The 4,793-nt window shown below is 38.1% G+C and overlaps 1 long non-coding RNA gene across 1 annotated transcript; it reads left to right on the top strand.

The window, feature by feature from the left end:
- The first annotated feature begins 976 nt into the window (after nucleotides 1-976).
- Nucleotides 977-4,408, top strand: LOC140623475 (uncharacterized). The gene is made up of 3 exons (XR_012023086.1): nucleotides 977-1,088; nucleotides 3,556-3,682; nucleotides 3,788-4,408. It is a non-coding gene; the product is annotated as an uncharacterized lncRNA (long non-coding RNA).
- Nucleotides 4,409-4,793: the final 385 nt, after the last annotated feature.

Here is a 4,793-nt window from a genome sequence, read left to right as displayed (position 1 = left end):
CACTGGACCTTCTTATGCCTCCTCTTCTTTACCCATAAAATGACTACGATGATAGGGTTGTACTCCCTCACAATGTACTTCTGGGGCATCGTCATTTCATCTGATGGACACTTTGTCACTTCATTTTCACAGTCAGGAATTCACAGATTCAAAGTCTTCTCTGTGTTTACACCGTTAGGGAAAGGGACTGAGAACCCCCTTTTCCTCCTTCAGGAATGCAAAGCCAATACTCAACTTGCCAAAAGGAGATAAAGTAATGTGATAGCAGAATGATATTTTTATTTTTTTTCTTTCAAGTTTTCATTTAAATTCCAGTTAGTTAACATAATTCATTTCAGGTATTAGTTTCGGTAGTATTCAGTGATTAATCACTTACATACAACACCAGGGCTCATCATAAGTGCCCTCCTCAATGCCCATCACCATTTGGCCCATCTCTCTGCCCACCTCATGTCCAGCAACCCTCAGTTTGTTCTCTATAATTAAGAGTCTGTTTTATGGTTTGCCTCTCTTTCTTTCCCCTCTATGTTTATCTGTTATGTAGAATGAAATTTTTAAAGATACCACCACTGCAACTATCACATAGTTCAGGTTTCTCAGTTTCATGGTGCTTTAGAACTCACAGCCAAGGAAAACCACAAGCTGAGACGTGTCTAACAAGGTCCTTCTGGGTCATTGGCTACTGGGTAGAAATGATCACAAATGGGTAGATTCAGGTAACATGCCCCAGACGTTTATATAATTTGAAGGTTTCTTATAGAAAAAAAGCAAACTTGTGGATTCAAAAATGAGTACAAGTGTATCAGGGAATACGAAAAGAAATCACAATAAGTAATAAATTAAAAACTGACAGACACCATAAATGTCCAGAAAAATATCATAATTTTATTAACTTCTTGACACACTGATGTGATGAGTCTTTTTTACTCTTCTTTGAACTTCATGCTCCTTGAACAACTTTTCGTATGATAATTATTTTATGATTTCCATGGAGAAGATGGAGTTCGATATTTCCGTAAGCAGGTTTGCTCACAATTTACTTATGAAACCATCAGAAGAGCTTCCTTCAGCTTCACAACTCATTACTGGTAACTTCATATAAATTTTTAAGATTGTGGTCAATATCAGGGAGGCTTTTGTCAAGTGTCTTTAACATGTGAGTTCTAGGGTTAAGGGAATTTCTAACAGTTGCACCTATTTGAGTACATATCAAATCATTTCCTCCCCTGCTACCCACATGCCTCTGATGTTGGGTACTATACACATTCAGCAGCTTGACTGCACCTCTGGCCTTGCACCTAAGCAAATCACAGTAGGAGTGGAGTTTTTTTAGAAGCTATTCCAACACCAAGACAGCTAGCAGTAACTCAACCTTGTGTAGAGATGTGAGTCAAATATGTCCCATAAACCCAAACTAAACACATTCCCAAAGTCAACTTTCCCACAACTGAAGCCCAGAAATGCCTGAAGCTCCCCATTGCCAGTTGGTGGAAGGGCAAATGTGATGGAAAGCAAGTCAAAATGAGAGGAGAAAGTGATCCTTGCCTACCTCAGTTAAAATGTCTTATTTTGACTCCCTGCTAAGAGGCCCGGGGGCTTAAACTCCATTTGCTTTATTGTCAGTCCACTTTGGACAGAAAATGGCTCTTCTCTCATTTTCTCATGCCAGATAACTAATATACTCACCTTCAATATGATCACATCAGGCAAAGAATTGCACTACATGCTTTTTTTAAAGCTCATGTAATCCTCACGTCAACACCAAAGCTACTGATTAAGGCACACACAGCTCAGGGAACATAGGCTCTGAAAGTTGACGCCATTTGTTTGAGACTGCAAAACTAGTGCAATCATTTCTCAAACTGGCACACATGCAAGTGTGCTCTCTTGCCTTCTTGAGAGAACAGAGTGAGCTGCAAGTAGAAGAATGAGAGAAGGATTTACTATGCTTTCTTTAGCCAAAAAAAAAAAAAAATGAGTAGATATCAAAGACTCATTAAGAATTTAAAGTGCTACATTGATAACTTCTAGTATTGAGTTGGACCCTAGGCTAAGAATCCAAAAAGTTGATTCAGATATTGGCACTGCTTTAAGGTAACTTGGGGAATCAAGATTCAATGAATCTTACTAAATGGCCTGATTTGATAGTTCTTCCCAAAGCAGTATATATAGATTGTACCTTACAAAAGTCTGTAATAAAGCATGGTCATAAGAAATTTGTTTGAACTACCAGTTATAATTCTCGTTGGTTTCCTGACTGAGCTTATATCCATTACCCCAGGGAATCCTACGGTGACAAAACTTAACTCCAAAACCCTAGCTCTGTTGAGACCATTGAAAGGCACCTAATCACTATTTCGGTTTGCACCATTAGTCTATCCCATGTGCCTCTGAGCATGTGGCCACACTAGAAAGTTCAACTCCAGGAGACTATAGACAGGCTCTTTTGAGGGGATCTTAAATGCAAAACATGCTGCATTTAAGACCCATACACTCTTCATAAACTCTTTCAAACAGAAGTGTTCCCCACTATTACTCATCAGAAATATACAAATTGAAACTACAGTAAGATGACACTCTGCGATGACCAGAAGAGATTATATTTAAAGACTGACCTATCTCAATGTTGGCAAGGGTGTGGAGAAACTGGAACTCTCAAACATTGGTGGTAGGAGTGTAAAATGGCACAACCACTTTGCAGAAATATTTGGCAGAACAAACTAAAGCTAAACCTGTGTGTACCCTCTACCCAACAACTCCATTCCTGGATATATATCCAAAAGAAATTAGTGCATATATCTATCAAAAGACACATACAAGAATTTTCATAGGCATTCTTTTGGTAATCACCAGAAACTGGAAACAACCATTTAAGTTAAACTCCCATGAGTAGTAGAAAGGATATATTGTAGTGACATCATACACTGGAATACTGTCCAGAAAAAGAGAATGAATTAACTTCAGCTGCAGGCAATGACAATAAATCTCACAAACAAGCATGAGTGAAAGAATACAGATACAACAGACTATATAGTACAATTTTTAAACCAAATTTACACACAAATATGACAGCATTCACAAGCAGGCAAAACTACTCAGAAGTGATAGACAACAAGAGAGTGATTACTTGGAGGAATAGATTAGGAAGGAATATTGGAAATCAAAATCTTCTGACTGGTGGTTATGCAGGTGATAATGTGCAAAATTCATTGAGTTAAAGGCCTAAGATCTGTGTTCCATAAATCTATACCTGAATGTAAAATATTTTTATATATTGATGCCAAGGCAGACCTGCCTTGCAAAGAAAAAAGATCAAGATATCAAAACAATTAAACAGGAACCTGGGGGCATAGACAAGAGAGCAGAGTCTCAACCATTGTGACTTATAAGGAGTACAGGGGAAGGAAGGGGGCAGCAAAATCTGGTCTCTCTCTCTAAGCCAACAAATATTTACAAATTTGTGTCCTCTTGTCTGTCTCTGTCTCTCCCCGCCTCCTCCCTTCAATTTCTTTCTTGTTTCTTGCTTTTCCCACTTGAATCTTTCCCCAATTACAGAAAGGAAAGCAAGAAGATCTTTGGAGTCAGGGAAATCCTGATATTTCACACTTTGGTTTTGCATGAAGAGTTTGGCTTCAATCGGCTCAGTGGACTGGCAGGTCATGCCCTATTTAACACTCAAGTGGTAAGAAAGTCAAAATTGAAGGGGTTTTATAGTGAGTCCCAAATGGCCTTTCTAATTGCAGTTATGTTTTTCAATAACTTGAATTACTCTACCACTTTATTTCAGCAATGAAGAGCTGTTAGAAGACATATTAACACCCTCAAATACCTAAAATCAATGTTAGTTGGAGATATTCATAGACATCAACTAAAGGAATTTTTAAAAATAAAGACATTGAACACCAGGTAGTGGTTATTTCTATGGTAGCAGCATAATGGCAGGCTTTGGTTGTCACTATAAACAAGTCTTTGATATACTGCTTTAGAATGCAATGCAGTAAAGTGGTATCATTGTGAAAGTCTAAAAAAAAATTCATTTACATGATGCCAGAAAGTTTTGCCCTAGTATTATGCAAATGAATACTCATGGCTCAGGATAAAATTTCCAGAGCTTTATCTCAAACAATATAGATTGAAATGAAGACTGTGTCCTCTGGGAAAATGTTAAGTTCTTAAAAGTGGAACTGTTATCAACAGTTCAAGTGAAGAATTTAGTTTATGTATTTTGGATTTTCTATACTGGAAGGTTTTTAATTGCTTCATGAAATATGAAAGCAGAACAAAAAACGATCTTGGACCATTTCATCAACATCTTTGTGAGTTTGAGCAAGTTTGGACAAGAAGTGTTATCAAAACTAACCCCTGTGCTTTGGAATCAAAATACAGTGTGAAGACAGAGTTTGGGATAAAGAGGAACAATAGCTTTATTGCTTTGCGGAGCAAAGGAGGCTATAGCAAGCAGGCTAAGGCCTTCAAAAACTGCAAGCCCTCCCACAGGAAGGGGCTGGGGTTGGGGAGGGGTTATAGGGAAATACAAGATCTAGTCCATTTTGACAGGAATTGTCTAAGTGCTACTAGCCTCCTTCATCTTGTCTTTAGGGTGGTATTGGGTTCTCGAAACAAAAGGCTAAGAAGGGAGGAGGGGAGATTTGGGAAGGAGAGGAAAGAGGTTACTTTAAGATAGAAGTTCACCAAAGCATCAGCGCAGCCGTTTTGATTTCTGTTCAGCTTTATGACTTTAAGCAGTTTCAAAAGATTGACTAAGATTCAGTCATCTTGCATACAGTATAAAT

This window comes from Canis lupus, chromosome 33 (genome assembly GCF_048164855.1).
Source record: "Canis lupus baileyi chromosome 33, mCanLup2.hap1, whole genome shotgun sequence".
Classification (NCBI taxonomy): Eukaryota; Metazoa; Chordata; class Mammalia; order Carnivora; family Canidae; genus Canis; species Canis lupus.
Note: the sequence above shows the minus strand (reverse complement) of the source record. Positions and strands in the feature narration are given on the sequence as shown.